General features: G+C 40.9%; 1 protein-coding gene across 21 annotated transcripts in view; it reads right to left on the bottom strand.

Annotated features, from left to right (window-relative positions):
* The window catches only part of MAP2 (microtubule associated protein 2), a 222,603-nt gene that overhangs the window by 175,952 nt on the left and 23,724 nt on the right, over positions 1-22,927 (bottom strand). For all 21 annotated transcript variants that reach the window (XM_026852882.1, XM_026852874.1, XM_026852880.1 and 18 more), the window contains one exon: positions 8,621-8,683. The gene's annotated coding sequence lies outside the window, so the exon portion shown is untranslated. Of the gene's footprint in view, positions 1-8,620; positions 8,684-22,927 lie in introns of those variants that run through there.

The following is a 22,927-nucleotide window of genomic DNA, read 5'->3' as shown; positions in this document are numbered from 1 at the left end:
TCTCAGGCCTTGGTGCTGATTAACACCAGCAGAGATGCTGATCCTGAGGAATACATAATCACTGCTCATGGCCCACAACTATTTTCCCAGCCCCGGTACCTCCTTCTCTGCCATGCACAAAAGGCACTTCGTTTTCAGCCTCAGACAACACAGCAAAACCAAAGAGCCTACCCATGGGATGGCAGCCTGGGGCTTCTGCTGCCCGCGCAGCCCGCAACAGCACTCCAGAGGGCCTGGAAGGGGAAAGCAAAGACACCAGACCCTGCTGGCACATTTTCTGATTGATTCAGCAAGGCCAGACTTCACGCAGGGGAAGCGTTAATCCCACGGAAAGCAAGAAGAAATCATGGACATGTGCTGCTGTGTGATGGCTTCCCAACTCTTCACACTGAACCAAAGCTGAGGTTCCTCAAAGCTGGGTGCTCGCACCACTACTGTAACTGGCTACTGTCTGGGAGCCTACCAAATTTAAAACAATCTGACTAGCCTGACCAAAAAGAAAGCAAACCCTCCACCATATGCTCACTATTACTGCCAATCTCTGAGACCAGCAGTAATGAGAACAGCGTAAAGGCTTTCCTGTTGCCATGTTACAGATGTTGCTTGGTATCTTTATGGTGCATTTCTGAGACTCAAGAGCTTGTTTGCTGGCTGTTACAAATGCATGTGGGTGCAAGTCTGTTGAAATCAATGGAGCTACAGCAACTTTGGAGATAAATAAGCATCTGACCCTGGTGCTTCAAGATTTCTAGCACAACACGACATGCATATTTGCATTCTGACATGAAGAGCTTAAGCACGACAATCTTCAGACCCAGCTCCTGATTATTATGAAAATGCGTAACTTAATACAAAGACACTGGCAGAATCAGTCAAAATTCTATTTAAAAGTCCAAAATTTCTAGGTCAGCTCCCACAACCTCACATACAAAACTTGCTTTTGTGTTTGGTTAAGAAAAGCAACACCTTTTCATCCAAATCAATAGATTCCTACTTGAGGGGTTGCGGTCTATATTTTCTCCTTCTGAGTACATTATAATGTGACTCAGATGCATCTATCCCAGTTCTAATTAGAAATAAAGTATAAGTTCATGCACATCTGTCCATACTGTTACTGTTTGCACTTAGGAGGCACTTCTTAGTTGTTAGATCAGGATAAGCTGTTAATTAAGATGTACAGTGGAAACAGGCACTTTGAGGGAAGAGAGAACAAAGCACTGCATGGGGCTCAGGAGATTGGAGTCTAATCCCGGCTAGGCCACAGACTTGCCTACTGTCTGCAGATAATATTAATGTCTTGAGACATGCCTCATTTCCTCACATGCAAACTGGAGATACTAATGCTCTCTTTGTACTTCAGGAACGGATCTCCAAGGAGGCTCCTCCTTCACCCTGTCTGCCTCAGCTCTGGAACTAAACACCTTCACAAAAGAGTAACATGGCATTTTTTCCGGTTCCTCAACTTGGCCCTCTAGTCACAGGGCAGGCAAAGATGCAAGGCTGTAACTGCTGGGGAACACAGGCTTCCCCCTACTCAGTCTTGCATGAGTTCAAACTCATTAGTGACATAGTGCAGGTTTGTATTTGGAAACAGTCAACCCCTGCACATTCCCATTCACATCCCATTCCACTTCCACAGCAAGGATTTCTGGGCTGGCACTGTTCCCTGACTGGTGTTATTTCAAGCGAGCCCCAGATCCAAAAGCCTTTCTCCAAATGCAAACATTCAACCACACAGAGCCTTGCCCCCAGCTGGCTCCTATCCCCACTGCAGATATTCCCATTTTAAAAAAAAAAAAAAAAAAAAGAACAAAATAAAAGAACAAAAAGTTACAAAGCTCTGAGTTTCAAACTTAGCACCATTGTGATGCATTGTATCTTCCCTAACTCTGAGCTTTTGATTCAAATAGTTGGCAAGAGCAGTCTGAGTGTGACAGCTCAGCTAAGAGCACACGCATCTGTTGAATTTTTGCCTACAGTTCTGTGTCACAGCCAAACCTCTCCTAGGACTGCACTTAAAAACTGAGGATTGAGGTTTTCACATTTTCAGCCACACAATTTCCCTCAACTCTTGTTCAGAAGAGGGGTCTTTGGAAGCCTCAGCTCAAAGCAACCACCGCTGCAACATCAAGCGTTTATATCAATGTCTAGCAAAGCAAAGCACCATGGTGTACAGCATTTGGATTATAAACCTATCTGATGGAGAAAAGCAGCAAAGGGTAAACAGCCCCCTGTGCCAACAGAGTTAAATAAGGATGACAGTGACATGGACCTCTAAAACAAGTATTTTCCCTCTTTTTTGGTCAGGATCAAAATGTTATGAGGTCCCATTCATGCCCAACTCTCTCAACTCTTAGGCTGATGTTCCCCATACTCAATCAGACTGCACTCCCTAGAAGCATAGGTCTGACAATTTCATCAGGATTTGAGACGAGAAATAATAAACCAAATGACTTGACAAAGTTATTTCAGCTACACATAAATATCTAGAGGAGAGGTCACAGAAGACTTAAGATTTGTGTATCCTAAAAAGTGTTTTGTTCATACAGTAAAATAACCAGATAATTATAATAGTAAGAAGGCAAATCGGTTCTAAGCAAAACCAGTGGAGTTTTGTGTGAGTTTTAAAGTGAAATACTTCCTACCTTTGTGCATTGCTCAGACAAATAAGTTGAAGCTCAGACAAATTAACTGAATTCTACAATCCACCTGTCAAAGTCTGAAAGTCAAGAATTTGGTGAATGGCTCCCACTAATCCCATATGCTTCCAAGGTGAGAAGCAACATTAAAAGAGATACTGCAATGCCTTTAGATAATGAGACATGCTTATGCTTGCAGCAGTTAAGAGCTAGAAAAAAAATAACCAATTTTTCCTATAACTGTTACCTCTTTTCTCTCAGGATGTCATCCCTTTTCTCTTAAAGGCCTAGCCATATGGAAAATCTGACATTCCCTTTAGGCAGAGCTGCAGTGAGACCCTCCATACTGCCCTATAAGGTTGAACTGCTTTAACCTTGGTTCTATTGTAGCTTTTCCCCACTGGTACCAGTAACAAGTGACTACAGGAGAAAGGAAAGACTCTTGACATACCACCTGTTGAGTGGTAATGGTTCCCGAAACATATGAGGACATGAGGAACAGAGATTAAAATCTATGAACAGGATATGAGTCGGGCCTGTAAGTAACAGAAAAGCTTCTATTTCTGAGTGCTACACACTGAAATGGTTTTGTCCCACCAGTAACAAAAGATACTCAAGTCATAAAGGCATTACAGCCACTACGCTCAAAAGCTGCGAAGCAAACCTTGTAGATATCCAACAGCTGGGGAAAAAAAGGAACCTACCAAACAAACCAACTAACCAACCCAAAACAAGAAAAGCTTTTGGGAGTAGAAACTTTTATACAGGTCTTCACCACTCACCTGCAAACCTGCCAGTTTTTCCTGCTATATCAGATAATCTCATAAAAGATGTTTTCTCTTTCCAAAGAGACTTGTCTTGCTTAATTTACACTTTTCAGGTTAGAATTAAAGCGTGTAATGTCTCTTATTTAATACTGTCTCAGAAGACATCACTGCTGTATTACAAAGAAAAGGCCTGGCTCCTACTCCCATTGAAGTCAAAAGCAGACTCCCACTCGTTGTGGAGAAGGATCTAATCAAATTTGTTATTACCTTACTGCCTTCCAGATTCCTGGTAAGGTATGCAGGAGATAACAAGGGATATGTTTTTACCCCATTGAATTACTAAAATAAGGATGAAAAAGGAAGTATTCTAAGGGCCTACTGGCTGGTCTAGTCATTTATTCCACATAAATGAACCGCATCACAGAGTGTTTGAAGACTAAGCATTAAGTAGAAGCAGACGCTTGCAGTTCTACAATATGTTGTTTCCTTTTTAAAAAGTTGTGTACCACCTGTTCCTTCCATTTGCTGTTTTTTTCCTGAAGACATTGCTGGCAATGGAATTAGTCATTAAAAAAACCCTACAAACACTTGGTTAACTAACTATTATAGCACTTGGGAGCTGCTGGCGTCAATAAGAACAACTTCCTCAGATACTCCCCCAATAAATTTTTTTCTGGCCCTGCCTCTGGGTTTCACATCTGGTGTTTGGTAGAACATTAACTCAAGCATTTGCTATCACTCAGAAAACTGCTGCTTTTTAAACTCTGCGCCTTTATACATTATATGTAATACATTATATGTAATCTCAGACAATGAAAAGCAAAGTGGCCCTTAAAAAGAGCACCTATTTCTGTATATTCATAATCTCAGGCTTTGAATTATTTGAGCAAGCGGGGTTTGGACATGTAGTCTGAATGCCCAGATGCACCTGAAAGAGAACAAAAACAACCACCCAGTTCTGCTGCTGTGCAATACAGACATACTCGTGCTGTCTTCAGCAGAAGAATGCCAATTAGAAATCTGGTCCGTCAGACTTAATACTGCAAGCACAGCTGGTTCAGAGTCATATGGGTGCCAGCTGCTTTGCCTGCACTACTGGAGAAAAGATACTACAGCCGCAACCTTCATTCAAGACCTCCCGCTTCATTTCCTCCCTGGCACAGGACCTAGGGCAGATGGGCTTCCCTGGTCTCCATCCTATCCACAAGCTTCTGGGAAAGGAGGTGTCGCACCAGCAGCTTTCCCACTTTTCCACGTTCAAACACGGGGAGCATCACACAGGTCTGCAAGGCGCACATTCGGTCCACAAGACAGAGCTGGTTAACATCACAGTTTGACGTCCTCCACCCTAAACTGCTGGATGCAGACCAGGACATGTGTTTTTCTAACTCTTCAGCATACTGGCCAGACCACAGCCCTCCTGCTGCCCAGGGCGAACAGGATTGCCTACTGAGAATGCAAAGCAGTGTACTGCACATCCCAGCAAAGTGCTGCTCAGGGCAAACACCATATGAGATCTTTAGATGGAGAAACTCTCCTTCTCTCTGCCTCATGCACTGGAGGACTCCTTATGAGAGGAGCCCTTGGAACAACAATACAAGGAGCACTTCTAATCAACTGGAGATATTTTTTTTTTTTTTTTGTAAGCTCAAGGTCCTTTTGACTTCAACATGAACAGCCAAGGCTCAGTTGAAATAGCTTCTGCCTTACATGAGAAAGAGCTCCCTTGGTATCCACCAGTCCTTAGCATCAAACCAGAGGATGCTGGATGTGATTGATGTCCATGACTTCAACAGGGAAGTGGGTCTGGCTTTCTCTTTTCTTTTGTTACTTTAGCACAAAGAGAAGAATGTCACACAAGAAATCTGTAACAGAGAAAGAAGCAGGCCTAAGGATAACATCCTTGATGTCTGGTCATGTGGACTGTCCTCACTCCCCACACAGGTGGCATCACTCTCCTCAGGAATTTCTGGTGTGGGAGCTCTTGGCATTGTTGAATCTCTCGTCACACTTTCTGTTTCTAGCAGCAGAGTAGGAGAGACTGGTAATGATGGGTATGTCATCGTCTCCAGAAAACAACTTTATGTGCATAATCTTTCACTGGGAACTAGAAAACCAGTACACCTTGGTGCAACAACACTTAGATTTCTCCAAGAGATCAGATGTCTCATCACAGTAATTTTATTTGCTGTGCTATAGCAGACCACTTTTACAAGATAAACAGCCCAAAAGAGCAGCAATTTTAAAGACAGAAGCACAAAAGATTTCATAGTATAAATGGTGATCACAGTTCTCATATTACTCTTTTAACAGCATAGATGTAAATGCTCAGCTAGATCGGTCTGTTTACAGGGCTTGTAAGCTCACTCAGTTTCTTCATACCTCACATTCAACAGAGAACAGGTGTCCAAAAACCAAAAGCTTTTTCTAGATTCACTGGAAAGAAAGAGGTTCTCCAGAAAATGGCTTGACCACATGTGATCTGCAGAGCCCTCCTGAGGTGCCCATCTACAGACTCTGCTCTCCACAGGAGGAGAGCAGGGCAAGCACACTTCTTGCAAGCAGTAGCCACATGCAAGGGCCTAATGTTAAGCTAGGCAATGCTGGTCTTTGGGCTTTTGATAAAATTCTCTCCATTTTTTGTTCATACCACATGGAAATTCACCATGAATTATTACAGGTCTGAGAACCACTTCCTGCACATACACATGTTCTTCCTGTGAAATATGCTGGTAAGATTTAAAAATGTTTGGTTTCTTTCTTTTTTTCAGATTTTCAGTAAAACACAACGACTGTGCTTACATTTCATGTTTTGTTTGAGGATTTGGGTTTTATTGCCCTGCAAGTGTGAAAAATTAGGTAATATTTAGGTTCAATATATGCCTGAGCTTGCAGAGACAGGCCTGAGACAAACAGTCTTACTTTCACTCCTTTGTGCAAGATACACAACTGCTATGTGATAAGGAAGAAGAGTGAGGGTACTTTGGGGGAGTCCGGAAAGTGATGCGAGTCAGACCAAGAAATGCGTGAAGATTTTTTTCTGTGCTATTAAATAAGTTGTGTACAAGATTAAGGGATGGTTCTAAGGTAAGCTATCAAGACAAAAAGGAGAGCTGAACATTTAGTGTGCTGGGAAAAGTCAGATGATCTGAATATGCCTTAGATTCACACAGGAGAAGAGGGAAGAAGAACAGTATTAGATAGAAGAACTAAAACAATTCAAAGTTTAAAGTGTTTAGCCTTGGTCCAGGGCTGCTCCTGCAGCCTGCACTCACTGTTTGATCAGCTTACTAAGATGGGATTTAGGCAACTGATTATTTAATTACAAGAAGCTTTTTTGCTCTCCATTTATACAATTTATACTCTTCTCCACATGACAAATTGTGAGCAGCTCAAACACAGCTGAAAAATACACATATTCCGGGTACTGGGAAAATTGGATTACTACTCACTTCTAAGAGTAGACAGACAGGAGAGCACTTTCAGTCAAGAGCTCACCGGCCTGCACTGACTTTCCTGGTTACACACATCACTGTTTGTGAAGAGCTTTTGGTATGAGCAGACAGCATATTCAACACCTGCCATCAAGACGTTCGAAGCTCAGACTAGCACCAGTGAATTAAATTGCAGAATGAACTCTTCTCAACTTCACTGTTGCTCTTTGCAAAGAGCACCCACCAAACAGCTTTGTCTACACTTCAAGCTCAAGACCTTCAAATTGCTGTCTACCATTAGATTTATTGGACTCAGCCTCATTACAACTTTGAAAGGCCCGGCTCTTCCTGACCATTTAACTTTTTGACTAATGAATCATGTACAATGACATGCAGAGACTGATAAGAGGTAGCTAAAAGAAGCATCTTGTACTCACCGAAATCAAAGCTAGACCTTTTCTTGCTGGACAAGGATTAATACCGTGAGCAAGACCCCTGGCAGTTTCATTTCAGGTACAACTGGAGGCTTGCTGATAAATTTTTACACTTCACCTGTTTCACTGCCTTCCACAAACACATAAGACAAGGCTTACATGACCACAGCAACTCCTTTTAGCATCTTGAAAATACAAACAGTATGTCTGCCCTGCAGCCTGTCACAGTTATATCGCAGTACTTCAGAGCTGGCGACAAATGCTGCACTCTGAAATACCCAGCAGATACTGCCGCTCTGCACTGAAACACTGCTGCTCATTCTCCTGCTGTGAACATGTACTCTGGACAGATTCATGCCTTCAGCTGTAGGAAAAAAGAACCTCTAAGAGAGAAAAGAGGGGCTGCGGTAAAAGCAGCAGTGTTGGGGCCAGAAGAAACTGTCCCCAGCACACAGATGCAGGCAACGTATGTCCCGGTTTTCACTCCATTCCTCACCCTAGAAAGAAGGACAAGAATCAGCTCCAGGAAACAACAAAACTAAACCTATGACTTCCTCATGGCTGTGCAGTGTCACCAGGTAAGTCTGGTGCTTGAAAACTTCAAGAAGCTGGGATCAGCACTCTTCTTGGCCGAAGAGGAACGACCAAATAATTGTCCTTGCAACAACCACTGGATAAAGTGAAAATGGTATTTATTTACCAGGGCTCTTTGTGTTGTTTTTCACTTGACCCATTCAAATAACCAAAAGCTGTCTGTACCCATTACATAAACCCTCCTCTGAACAGTTAATGCCAGGGTGCAGTGGGAAATCCAGGGATCAGCATTTCTTTGCATCTGTGCTGCGTTGCAAATTTGCGTATTCTGTAAACTACTTCACTCAAACATTTCAACAAAGCAGAGCAACGAACCCTCAAACACGGTGAGCATGTGGTGACTGACAGACCAGTAATCAGCCCATGTTGCGGAGAACATTCTTGGCAATGATGAACCCTAAATTTGAAGGGAAAAATGCCACGTCATAGGTTCAGCTTGCAGTGCCTGTACTCAGCAGCACCAGCTTTTGGAGAGCTCAACTTGTACTGCCAATATGACATTTCCTAAAGAAAACTGACACCTGCACAAAAAAGCGCCATAAACAACCTCACTGTACAGCCCAGGAAATGGACACATTCTCTTTGCTTAAAACACCATCAAGACACAAAGCACTTGTACATGCAGACATAGGAGGAGTCCTTGTCAAACTACTCAGTTTTGTTTGAACAAACCACAGAGATTCATGAGGCAATCCATCCTAGCAAAGTCATGATACACAACATTTCCAGACCAACAAAAACAGAAAGCCCACCTTTTGGTGTTGTTGTCACGTTGTCAGTCACAGGGTATTTTATTTAATTCAGGTTTCCACAATCTGAAACAAAGCAAAAGCTCTCAGTTAGTGGCAGCTACTAAAGGTTCTCATTTTATTAAACAAATTAAACACTCATGAATTGCAATATGCGATTAACAAAATACCAAAAGCAGAGAAGGAAGGTAACGTGTGCAAAGTTATACTAGACTCTCCTTTCCAGTGACTAGGACCTCTCCTGCCATCATAGCTTACATCCCTTCATATGCAGGAGGCCACGGCCCACTGAAGAGCTTGGGCCTTCAGAAGGCCTGTTCTTATCTAAACTGAATATCCACAGAAAATCAGATTCCACTGAAACACAGGCTACACCGATGGTTTCTGTGAGTTTCTCTTCTCCCTTTACAGAAAGATGATGTGCAGGCAGAAGACCTTTCATGTATTTAGATTCACCACTGATGTTTTACCAAAAATTACAAAAAGATAGTAGCAGCAAGAATCGAAAGTACAAGGACTCAGCAACCAAAGAATGTATGTAATATGACTTAATTTACTAAAAGCTTCCTTGTTTCCAGGAATCCCACACTTACACCACACAGTAAAAAATGATGTGCTTAGAGGCTGCAGGCCACACTGATGGGACCTATAAATTGAATATCATGTACCACAGAAAAGCTTCAACGAGGAAGTGCTGCTGAGCAGTCAGAGGAGAGTTGTCTCTGGTGCTACAGCTGTTTATTGCATGACCTTGGGCACATCCTTAACTACTTTGTGCTCTAGTTATTACCACATCTTACAATGAGTATAATATCATCACAACAGCATAAATGAGGAATAATTACTGCTTTGCTAATCCTGGGAAAGGCTGGGCATGGGAGAAGTACCTATAAAGTGCAAATTGTTGGTATTTATGAGTTGCATTGAATTGCCCAAGAAAGAGACAGACTTCCCTTCTCAGCTTCAAGCTGACAGCCAGCGAACAGACCATTTTCCAGTACTGTCACCCCTAATCAGCATGCACCCTACCTGCAGAATTAACTTCTGCCAGAATGTGGGCAACAAAAATCACAGCTGAACAAAGATATGTAAGGTGTTCACTGCTTGACAAGGGATGGGTGTGGAGATTTAAATGCTAGCAGGAATAAAAGCACTTTGTACATCTAGTCAACTTTGCTATGTCTCAATGTACTCAAGAGCATGGGGATTGTCACTGAAAGCAATGGGAGTCTTGTCTCTGACTTTATCAAACTTGGAAATGCAGCATTTCATTTCACAGAAAGGTAGCAAAAGGCAGATTCAGTGTCTTGCCAAAGTTCACAGGAGGCAATGGCTGAATCATGAGCAGAAAGGAAGGATGCCGTCCCTACCTACTGCTTTTAAGCATGGGGCAACTTTCTAAAGCAAAGAAAGACTGTCTGTATTGCATGCTGCTGTCATAACTGAGGATAAAGATGGAGGTGCAACCAGGAGAAAAGCGGAAAAAAACTCAAGATCAACTATTTGTTTTTTCCTCCCAATACCAGAAAATGAAAAGTCAGTTCTTACAATATGCTGCCCAGGCGTGGTCTCTATTAACTTTGGTTAATTCCATATGTCTGAGAAGGAAATCAACTCTAAGCCGGTTAGACTTGCTAAATGAGATTTGTCTAAGGCCCCACCCCCAGGTGCAGTGTCATGCACCAAAGATTTGGCATTATTTAGAAAGATGCTGCTTGTCCAGACACTGTTTATAATGGTCAGCAAAACACAACCACATAACAACTCATACATAATATTTCTGTCTTGAGCAAGACCCCATTCAGCACATCTTAATCTCTAAGGAACTTCTAGTCCATATCCAAAGCAAGACATAAGTAGGGACTGTACCAGCAGCATCCCTTTTATAAAGCTTCTGATAAGTGTATGAGGGACAAGCACATAACCCTGACATCTTTAGCAAGAACTTTCAGCACCTTCAAGGTCTGGTCCACAATGTTTAGATTAATCCTGGTATCTTGGGTCATGACAGAAGAGAAACAGACTTGTTCCTAGCAAGATAATATGGCCGTTAAACACCAATGAGTTCTTAGAGGGGTCAGTTTGAGGCTCACTTCTTTGCACTATTTTGTGACTAGCCAGAAGAAGCACTGAACCAAGAGTTTACAAAGTATTTCATTATGTCCAAAATTGACACCATGAAACTCAATGATGAAGGTGCTGTAGTAGTACTGCGGCAGAGGCAGCAAAAAGAACCATTTTAGCACACAGCTTTATCCACCAACATCTTAGTTGAAGCTCAAGAGGCTGAGCCCAGGTACATGACTTTGTACAGGAAGGGCTGAGGTGCAAACCCACATTTCTCTCTGCTGTGCTCTTAGGTGGAGGCAGTCACACCCCACAGAAGAGCCAAGTGAACAACTGGATATTCAGCTTCCACAGTCAGATTTTCCACAGCTTTTCTGTCAGAGCCACCAACCTAGTACTGTTAACTGTTGCCTTACACACAAACATGCCTTAATACAGGAGACAATCCTCTAAAGTGTAACACTAGCAATTGTTCAACATGTCTGAAAGACTTACCAAGGAGATTTAGGCTAATCTAACTAAAGTTAGGCACCCACTGAAGCTGTACATCACCTTTGCTGGACAGTCACAAAGAACCAGGTAAACAGAACAGGGATATCTCAGGGAACCTGCCTCCATAACCAAGGTCTGCATTGTATCTCTTGCAATTCCTTACAGCCTTGTGCATTTATTTTATTTGATTTGCCCACTGCAGACAATGGACAGCCCAAGACTTCTGGTTGTTTGCCTGCTTGCATGTGATGAAGCTGAGCAGCAGGGTCTGTGGATAGACTCTGAAAGCCTCATCCCTGAAAATACACTCAACCAATTCACATTTTGAACTGAGGTTCCTGTCTGAAGCTTACCGCTGCAGCCTGCTCACAGCAGTCTGTGTGAAGAAAGAACAAATGAATGTTCTGTTTCTTTAGAAAGCCAAAAATTTCAAAGCCCACTTTATCTCTAATTGGAGTAAGACTGTTCCTCATCTGCTACGGTACTTTTGATAGCCTCTTTTACCATTATATTTACATTTACATTTCGTGAAATGAAAAGTTTAATGAGTTCTAAAAACCCCACAATATTTTAGGTTGTTTACATAAGAAAAATGATCTATGGCTCAGAGCTGAAGAGGGAGTAACATAACAGATCTTGTGGGGTATCTTCCCTGCTGTGCAAAAGAGGAGCACATACACTTTCAATATCGTTAATGGCAGCTGAGAGCCTAGTTTCCCAGGAGCTATACAGAGCACACAGCCTTTCAACTTTAATCTCCCAGTTTCAGGGACAGGAATTCACACTGAAAAGTACACTGTGCGCTGTCAGTACTTCTGCAGTGACAGAACCTCAAAGATTCTCTTTGGTTCTTTGACTGATCCTGTTATCCTTTTGCCATTTTTTAATGCTTAAACACATTTTCAAAGGTGCAACTCAACACTCTGCAAGGGTACCAACAGTGCAAGAAAATATGTAATAAAAAAAATATTTATTTTCAAGTGCAAATCAGTGTTGCTCTAACACTGTTACTATTCAAGTAAATTTTTTATCCGCTCATGACAAGGCATTTCTGTTAGTACAAACCTGCAAATTCTGAACTGCTTCCTATTGTTATTCATAGGCAGTATCTTCCTCATAGCAATTCCGATTTCTAGGGACTTTATCCAGGATCTATACAGTTGCAATGAGAATTAAACCACATCTTTTTATTACCTGCTTAGCCAATTTTCAATTTATTGGCATCAACACTGTAAGATATAACATGGTTGGAAGCTTTCTGCAAGGAAAGAATTGCCTGAAACAACTTCTTCCATGAAATTTCATACTCAAAAGCCTGACTAGCTAGGACAGATCAGCACAGCTCTACCAAAATGCCAGGGAATGCCCCTGATTCATAGTAGCTAAGGCTCAATCTTGGACACATGTCTTGGGGAACCACAACGTGAGTTGTTGCTTTCTCTGCAGTGATGGAAAGATGTTTGCAAAGTATCTTTGCTTTCTTCTGCTGCCAGAGAATCTACTTGTTCCCATTCTCTCCCTAAAACAAATCCTTAGGTGTTTCTCCTGTTACTCTCACATCTGGTCCTGAGACCACAAAGTCAATCAGAGCTCCACCACTTGCCAACCACATTACACACTCAGCCCTGCTAATCACAGCTTTTCAAGAGGAAGCATTAAATGAAGAGCCTCCCTCTGTCTCGTAGGCTCCTATAATTTTAATGTCCAAACACCTCCCGGTCTATAACCTTAACTTTCCCAATTTTTCTATGATAAGGCAAAGGATTAGTTATCCCAGTACAGAAGCGTAACTGAGTCACAGAGACATTATGTTATTTACTGCAAGTTCCCAAGAAAATCTTTGAAAATACACATAGACCTCAATTCAGATGACATCTGTCACACAGCCTCAGCTGATGCTAAGGGTACTCATTAAACAGGCTCACAGCAGCTACACAACTCTGAAAAGCCCATAAGCAGCCCTAGTTAAGGGTTTATAGTTGAAAAAAACCTCAACTACTGCCATAGGTAACTTCCTTTCAACAACGAGCAAATCAGAGAATAATATAATGCAAAGCTTCAATAAGAGAGAGAAAAAAAAAGCAGCCAAATGACACTCATTTCTAAAAAATCAAGTTCAATTTATACTATTCATATAAGACATCAATGAGAGTTCTCTGGAGCTTCCAAGTGTCACACACATGAAGGATTACTTGAGAAGCATATTTCTTAATTAGATAATGAATCAGTTCAATTTGTGGTAACCTTAAAGATCTGAATGACTCAAACAGGCTGATTTGGTAAATATGAATCTTGAATAATCTAAAAAGACTCTGCCATTCTAGATAAGGAAAGAAAGTTAAGAAGTTAAAGAATTAACTTTTCTGAGCAGTTTAAACTCCAGCTTCCTGGTGCAGAGATTTTAACTATAAGATCCCACTGTCTTTCCATAGGACCTGTTCCTCAGTCTTGAAAAAATCAAAGCTACTCCAGGGATGAAGCAAAGAGGACAGCGCTCTCTGAGACCACAACTCAAAGGCATGTAATAAAGCAAGGACTGAGGATTGGGAAAGAAGCGTGCATATATGAGGAGGATGGCCTCAGAGTCAAAGTGGGATGTTCCTGACAATTGTTTCTTTCCCAATCTTTGCCCAGGGTCTGCTCTCTCACTTGCATCTCTGTGCCCAAATTGCTCACGCAGAGTCAGACCAGAGTGCTGTTGACTCCACAGTGAACCTGAGCAGCTTCCACTGGACACTCACAAATAGGGCTACTTGGACTTCAGAAGTTTGTTCCACCTCTACAGTGTGAGTGCACCTCCATTTCACTGCAGGGTTCCAAAATATAAATTCCTAAACATGTAACACAGCAAAATAATGTAAGAATTACTTATATGGAAAAGTCAATCTTTTCAGAACAGTCTCACACAGAAAACAAAAAGAACAAAGACACACACTGAAAATACAGGAGAAAAATGAAAACACTAGGTGGCTGTTCCCAAATGGAGTAATATCCCTAACATATACTTAATGAGGCAGGAGTTCTGTGGAAACAAGTAATAATGTGATCCCATAATTAAAGACTGCTTTATAATATGTATGCAGAAGGCTGCCACAAAGACTGCACAAACACCCTTTATTCCAGTACTTCCTGAAATGAGCCATTTGACTCGGCAATGTTAAAAGGTTCCTTTAACAGCTTTTTCAGTCAGTGATACATCATCTAGATGTAACTGGGGTCAAGTGCATTAAGAATCTGAGCAACATTTTGTGCTGCAACATTACAAAAGAGGCACTGTTTGACCTGCAAAAACTGACTCGCACTCGATGTATTTCTATGGCCATACTATATGCGTAAGCATAAAGAACTTGGAATTCATTAAAAAAACTTTTAATTTTTTTTTTTTTTAATTCGGAATAAAGTATATAAATACTAAGACTTTGGTGGCCTTTTAGTCCCTGTATGAATGACAGTGGCATCACAGAAACAGCACATTAATCATTTTACCCAGTCTGAAGGTTAACTGGGGAACACAAGGACACATAGCAAGGCTTTCCAGGCGCCTCACCCACAGACCTCAGTCAGAAGTAACAATGGCAAACTGATTAAAATCTGGCTTAGAAATCCCACTTTTTACAGTTTTATTAACTTTTAATTAGTAGGCACAAGCATCATTCTAGTGTTAAATAATCCTTCCTTAAGAAGGGGTATGATCTCCATTGTATTTGCATTTCAGCCAAGGAAGAATGCACTTTTTCCTTTATAAAAGGTCTGACACTCACTAACATAATTAATGAGTAGCTTTGAATGTGATCTTCCTTTAAAACCCTCTATTCAGGATCAGAACACTGTTTGTAATTATAGGTGCTGAGCAAAGAGCTTGTCTTAGTACATTTCAAAATGCTAAATATATAATTCAACTTTATTTGAAAGTTGAGATTTTCAACAGTTCAAGGGGCTTTCAGAATGGAGGGGTTTGATTTAATAGGGGCTGGTCACTGAAAGTGGATCTCAGAAAACTGCTCCAACAGCCCTAAGCTGACCACTCTGGCAACAGTTCTTATGAGCAAAAATGAAAACTGGGTTCTGACACAGCAAGCTGTGATTCTTGAAAAGTAATCCTTTCTCATTCAAGCAGCCCTACTAACCTCACTGGGTCCTATCACATAACCATTTGTAAAACCAAGACATCCCAAGCACAGGGATCATGGGATCACATGCAACATTTTGGCTGACACTTTTTGGTTCTGGAATAGTCTCTTTGACAGCATATTTTTTCAAAAGATACAAGGAAAGCACTTGGGAGCAAGCAAATGCAGCTACAGCATTAACTAAATTAGACCACACTTGTCAGAACTCTAGACCACGTATGGATTTGAGACAGAGGAGGTGTCTGACAGGGCATGCAGCGTTAACCTAACCACACAGGCAGAGGCCACTTGAAGTAATTATATTCAGGACCCACATCAAAGAGAGCAGAAGGTTTATAAAAGCTGTGCATGTTCTGGTCCTCAATATTGGAGTGTGCAGATATGCACTCATGTATATGTGTCTGTATATATTACACAGAATAATTAAACAATTTTTTTTTTTTTTAAGGAAAGTACATGGATAAGGAAAGTCAGCCAGGACATCTGAAGAGCAAGTATGTTAAAAATTAAACATCCTATTCAATTCTAGTAGGTTCTAAAAGTATTTTCTGAGCATTGGCTCTTAAAAGCACAAGACTGCCACTGAATCAGAATGACCACTTCCACTCTGTAAAGCAAAAACCAAGAGCACACCTGAGTTGAGCATTCATGCATGTCAATTTACACCAGCAAAGCACGTACCCACATGGTCCCACTTTTAAAGAGGTTTAAGTTATTTGTAAATCCTGTGTCACTCTGACAGTGAGTCGTTCTGCAGTGGTTGAAGTGCACACCATCTCAGGATAAGGCCTTGTGCTGGCTGCCAAAGAGTGAAACAAGCTAATCAGCAGTGTGCTGCTGCATGCTGATGTTGACACTTCAAGGAACCACAAAATACTCAGTTCAACTCACTAATCCTTTAGTGCTGCTTCCCATCGATTACAGAGTTCACTATAATTGCAGGTTTCAAAAAGCACTAGTAAGATTATTAACAGAGCAATACTGAGGACAACACAACAAGGAAAGGACTTCAGATGCCACATCATTTCCATGCAAAGCCTTTACTAATAGCTGCAATGTCCTCATATGCATCAATGCCAAACCACAGGCAGAATTACCTGTATGTGGCCCACAGAGGTACAGTAAGTCAACAAGCTGCAAGAGCACACTGTAAGCAAAAAATAATTTCTGAGATGCAATATTGGTCCCTAAGTTTAGGTACAGGCACCGCACAGTAGAAAGATTGAGTCCAGAAACTCCACTGCTGACCATTCAACCACTGGATGTTTGAGCCAGGGACCCAGTTCTGCTGCTCCCCTCTGGTAAAGCTCTGCCTCCAACAGCCCGCTCTGACCCTGCTACACACAGGAGTTGCTGGAAACTCAACTTAATGATTTTGCAGTCTCACTGCACCCTTCCACACTTGCAGCTAGTTTTTCTCTGCTATATCTAGTGAGCATACAGTTCTTCAGGAAATAATTTGCTGTCTCTTACTGGTAAATCCCATCATCGAATTTTCAGTTTCTATCTGCACAATACTGGCTTTCTCTCCTGTTCACCTCTCCTAAATTACTTTGCAGCATTTCACAACCCCTCAGCAATGCAGACAAATTGCTTTCTACTGTCATCCTTCCATTACTCTCCTTGAATAACATTAATGAGACATATACTAGGCTTTGGGTAGCTGGACACCCTTGGCCAAGACAAACTGAGACAAGACTCAGGCAAGGCTCTTTAGGGTGCCAATTTATTTGAAAATTATATAGAGCAAATAAGTGCAGGCTCTTCTGTCCAGGTGTCAGGAATTTTCCCATCTCCTTCCCTCATGTGTAAGAGTGGGATCTTACCCACACACACTGACCTCAGGGATACTGTAGGATATATGGTCCCAGCATAAAATCATGGAACACATCAGGAGGCATGTGTGCTGTCTTTACTCCACCACTTAACACCAATGTTTAAAATCAGCTGTCTTTGGCTAGGATGCTTAGTGCTCAAGTACCTGTCATCATCCACGTGGACAAACCACTGTGTTCCAGAATTTCTCCCTTGGGTTTCAAGCCTCAGCAGGCTGCTCTGCAAATACACCACTTTTCTCTCTGATTTCCCACTGTCTCCTTGCAATCCTCAAGTAACTTTCCCCCACACCACTTAATTGTAGCAATGCACTGGTGTAAGGGCAGCTACCATCACCCTTGTCAGCACCTTTTCTTACTGCTTCCAGAAGTCCCGAGGAACGTGTAAGCCAAGTGCTGTAACAACAGAGGGGTACCATCATCACCACCAAACAGAAAAGGCACAAGATGTCCTGGGTTTTATTCCTCACAGTCCTAATTATTTCTCTGCTTAGTACTGACATCTCAACTGTTCCACCTTACAAAGTTCAAGATACAAACACTCGTAAGTTAAATATAAAAATTACTTTCCCAGACAGGTGACTGCAAAGTCCTGCCATCCGTGGCTCTCAGGCAGTCATAGGATGTGTGTACTTGAGAGGCAAAATTTGTATGCTAAAGCCCCACAGAAAACACTGCATAGCCATAATCACCTCACATAGAAGTCTTCTGCACTTGACCATGGAATAAAGAGCATTCATTAGAGCAAATAACCAAGCAACAATCAGCTAACAGCAATCAAGTCAAATGCAGTCATGGTTACATACATGGGTACACTGAGCTGATGATGTTTTTAAGGCTAGAGCCTAATTTGCACTGCCCCCAACTCAAAGGCAAATATGCCAGCAGTAATGGTAACTGAACCAAAAAACTGGATAATTCTGCCCTAAGGAAAACATTTGGTAAAGGTTGAATCAAAAAGCAGAACATCCCCAGTAAGAGACAACTTCAGCACCTGCTGTTAAAGTCAGTGAAGCACTGTGAATAGACCTTGTTAAGCACGGATGACACACCTGGTCTAGGCTCAGCAGAGGAAGCCATCAGGATCGCATGGCAGGCCTAACATCACTGCAGTAGAACAAAGAAGTACTGCAGGGAAGCACAACCAAGCTCACAAGACTTGGTTGTGTGGTCACAGCCTGTGAATTTTTTCATTCACATTTACTCAGTAAGTATCAGCCTTAAAACAACTCAGAAAAAAAAATTTCCCAAGTGAGACCATAAATCAAAAATTAAACAAGGTAAACAAGACAAACAAAGGAAATACACCTCACCATCCCCATCAGTGAATACTTTTCATTTTTCCTTTTCTTGAAGAATAAGGAATGTATAAATAAAAAAGAATCAACAGTTGCTGGGGGTTTTATTCATTTCCACATGTTTGATCTTTACCGGAAAATCACTCTCATCATCTTACCCAGGGTTAACTCCAATGATATGAACTGACAGCTTTGCTTTTACCATTAATATCTGTCCAGGATAGCAGTTCTGGTTCCTATCCAACACTTAAAATATTCACCTACGTATTCTATCCACATCCATCTCAGAATCTTCTTAATTATTCAGTAATCTGCTGTAACAAGGATTTCTTTACAGAAGATCTGTTAAACATGACATATATGGAATCCATTTCACTAAAGGATTTATTTTCTTGTCAGATTAGAAAATAAATTGATAAAATCACTCTTGCTTTCCAAGATAATGGATGCATTACACCAATTATTTAGACGTCGTAGCTTTACGGTAGAAATTTTTAAAAACATGGTAGCACCAGGACAAACCACAGAATGCAAATTCAAAAAAAGCACACCTTCAAATATTCAGTCCCTTTTGAAGAGGGCAACATTACCCACAGTACTAGTTATACCCAAAATAAGATCTAGAATTTGGGATTATAAACCATATTCTTTGATCACACAGTTCATCAAGCAAAATCTAAGAGAATTCTGCAACTAAGAAGGGGAAAACTAAATCTTGCTGCACAGAAAGGATCTTTTCCTTCCACGTATTATTTGGACACTTTGTAACTGACCCACTAAGGAGGTTATATATATAGATTGACCATCTCAAAATGCAGAGCTGGCTGAACCACATGCTGGATAACCTTCCGACTCCTCCCTTCCCAGGTGCCTGGAAAATCCTTGTAGATTTACAAGAGGAGAGACCACAGCTATCCAGCTAAACACGCAGCAGCAGCTTTTGGATGACTACCAAATACATCTTTACTCGGGCCAGGGAAAACTGTCCGGAATCCCAGTGTGGGGGCCTGCCTTACCCCGAGTTTTTCCACTTCCATCGCACTGTGGTGAGCGCAGAGCCACTGGGCACAATGCCACGGCAGTGGGAGTGGGCCTGGCCTGGCATGGAAGGGCATCCTGCACTAGGGTGGCTACCGAGCACGCGGGAAGGCAACCACCTCTTGCAGCAACAGCCTCCCAAGGGAAAATACAAGCAAAAAGGTGGGTGTGGCCCAGATAATCCTGGAATCAAATTCTTAACAGCTCTCTGGTGGAAGAACTATGCAACTTCTATGAAAAATTATAAATTAAATCTGCTTTTCTTCTGGGGTTTGGGGGTAATTTTTTCTCCACCTCGCAAAAAGATTTCAATTTTTCTTTAAAATATTTTTACAAAAGTTTAAAGTCCAGAGTGGCCATCCAATTAAAAACACTTTAATGACTGAGCGGTACTGGTAACATTTAATCATTACTAAGGTTTTTAACACAACAAAAGATGACAATGGATTTCTTCCTCTAATTGCAGGTACCTCAATTTAAGCTTCCAGAGCCTTGCCCATCTACTAAAGTAGATGCTCCATAATAAGCAGCTAAACTTTCAAATTGCCTGATATTGTAGAAAAGTCTATGCACAAGAACTATGCTTTATAACAGGAAGAGGAGGAGCCTATCAATGGTATGTGCAATTTCCAAAAACCATTATATTCAGCATTAAATATTTAGACAACGGCTAAGGAAGAATAACTGGAGTAACCAGAATACTCATTCAAATTGTGTACAAGGGGAAATAAAGAATTTTCATATGACGATCTGTTTGGCCATAATATAATCTTCAATGTTGTTTTCCAGCAATATACAGGGAAAAAAAAGCATAATTCTATTTATTACTATATTAAAAACAATGTCTGTGCCTGCAAGTTTCCTTAAGAAAAGGTGCACAAAGTGCTCCTTTTTCTGCAAATGCCAAGGGGAAACAGAAGAAAAATTATCTCCATAGCTCTTGCATCACTATCATGCTGTAACCAAGAAGGCTAATTAATAGGTCTGCCTCAGCAGGTGTCATTAAAATACTACTTTTTTTTATTATTCATCAGGATAGGCTTACTGCATTTTTACCCATTTAAAACTTTCAAGTAAATACATGAGGAAAAAATTTTTGGTAAATCTAGTTTTATCCAGATAGAAAAAGCAGCCATAGAACACAACTTTTTTCAAACATGTCTTGCCTTACAGTTACAACAGGCAAAACCTCAAAAAAATTTATTATTCCATAAGATATAACCAACAAAAAGCTTTCCATTCTGATTCACATCCCCTTAATTTTAAGGGTTGCTTCTTTTTCTTTGACCAGCAATAAAAGATTGAGATGTTCTGAATTTCATACCATTTGAAAACAGTGTGAAAGTAGTTCAGTCAAAAGAAATAAAAATTTACAAAAATTAAAAAAAAAAAAAAAAAAAAAAAGAAAAGAAAAGTAATTTCCCCTAAATTTTGCCGGTGAAAGTTTGCCATTCTTTTCAACTAATAGAAATATTTATTTATATTATTCAAGGTATCCTCATTATGGTACATAAAATCAATTTCAGCAACAATGCTTTACTGTATCTTTTAACTAAGATATTTATCAGTAATGATAAGATTCTGTTGCCATGGAAAGAAGAATTTACATTACTAGATAAATTTTAAAATACTATTTTTGAAACTTGACCATCAGATGCAAGTGTTTTAGATTCTTTTCTAAATTCGCTCCTATAATAACATGACAAACTGAAAACATTCCCAACCATTTCAGCATTACGTACATCAGACGTGGCAAAGAATGCTATCCACATGCTCTCCTTTAGCCTGCTTTTGGCATACAAAAGCCAAACACACTTAAGAGTTTTCAGCATCTTTGGTTTCTATTTTACATACGGTTCCTAACAATGATTCCTTAGATCCCCAGTGGAAATCCCCCAATTTCTTTATCAAGCACAGCAAAGTTTTAAAAGAGGATTCTGTATTCAAATTATCAAAGGAGTTTACTTTGCAAATAGCAAGCCTTCTGGGGAAAACGTGTTTTATTCAGTCCTTACGTTCTTCTCACTTTCGTTTGTTGTCGATGGTACTTGATTCACCACAAATTGATGCTTGACAAGTGTCTTGCCCTCTACCCCAAAGAAATGTTTCGAAACTAGAAAAGATACCAGTACTTTGATGGGTTTTTTTTCCTAGGAGAATTTGCAGTATATTATACAGTAGCAACCTCACCAGCTTAAAGAAAAAAATCTCAGTGCAGTACAATGGTAGAGTGACAGAGACAGTCATAACTCCTCCTTAACCTTCTTTATGGTATCTCTATCAGGTTGGCAATAGATGAGGACAGAGCAGAGCAACCCCACCCAGACAACACAGCAGGAAAAACTGGGTATTCCTCAGAACAATCACTGCAGAGCTAGGAACCTGACTACAGCTTTCCTTTCCATTCTCAAATGAGAATCAATAGAAGGAAAGATAAGACATCTCTTAGAAATCCATGTATTAACCTTACGTTTTATACATTTAAGTGCTACATCTTTTATGTTCTGTGCTTTTCTAAAACACACAGAGTTTTTGCCTCTATCATATACTACAGTCTCATGTCTATGTCAATAGTCAAGCAGTCTATATGCCAAGCAGCCTATACTGCTTGGGGCAGCTGGGATATTCTATTTAGTAGTCATTTCTTGATCCTTCCATCATTTTCCTGTTGGCACAGCCACTCTTAACCACTCAGGCAGCCACAGTATATTACAGCATCTTTTTTCCATTTATCCTTGAATGATCAAAATTATATTTCAGAAGTACACAATAAATATATTTTAAAGGAACAACAGATATTTGAATTATAAAATAAACAAGAGGTACTGGCCCAATGCCACACCACCATTCTGAGTGTGAGAAATGCATCCTGTATGGCACATCACCTGTTTTCTGCCACTGTTTACACCTTCAAATGGTCTTCCCGGCATGTTATTTGTTACGAAGTTTGATTTCTCTTTAGGTTTATCTGACAGAAAGTCTCAAGGTGGACCAGTACAAACTATTTCAGTTGTCAATTCCCAAAACCAACACTGACATTGGTGTTTGCCTAGCCCTCTCTCTGTACCAGTAGTATGTGCCTCCAAAGCTAAAAGAAAAAAAAAAATTCCAAAGCAGTGCCACTGCAGCATAATCTATGTTGATACCTCTAAAAGGTAGAGTCTGAAATGCAACCAAAGTAACTCACTGGGTTTCAGAGTCCTTATCACAACTGTACGCAGATGCCTCACTTCCACCAAGTCACCCTGGCAGCAGAACAGACCAGACCAGTGTCCAGCGTGACAAAACCCTAAGGTGGCTGCTCTGACCACATGGCCCAGAAGCGCCTTTGGCACTGCACCCCAGAAGCTGTACAGCTGCATTAGGGCAGCATTTGATTACAGGATAACTGCCTTCATATCTTAATATCCCTACTTTTGGGTCTTGGACTACATCAAGGATCTCTGCATC

This window comes from Athene cunicularia (genome assembly GCF_003259725.1).
Source record: "Athene cunicularia isolate RWA chromosome 7 unlocalized genomic scaffold, athCun1 chr7_part1, whole genome shotgun sequence".
NCBI classification, from domain to species: domain Eukaryota; kingdom Metazoa; phylum Chordata; class Aves; order Strigiformes; family Strigidae; genus Athene; species Athene cunicularia.
The sequence above is the reverse complement of the archived record's forward strand: the minus strand, read 5'-3'. Positions and strand labels throughout refer to the sequence as shown.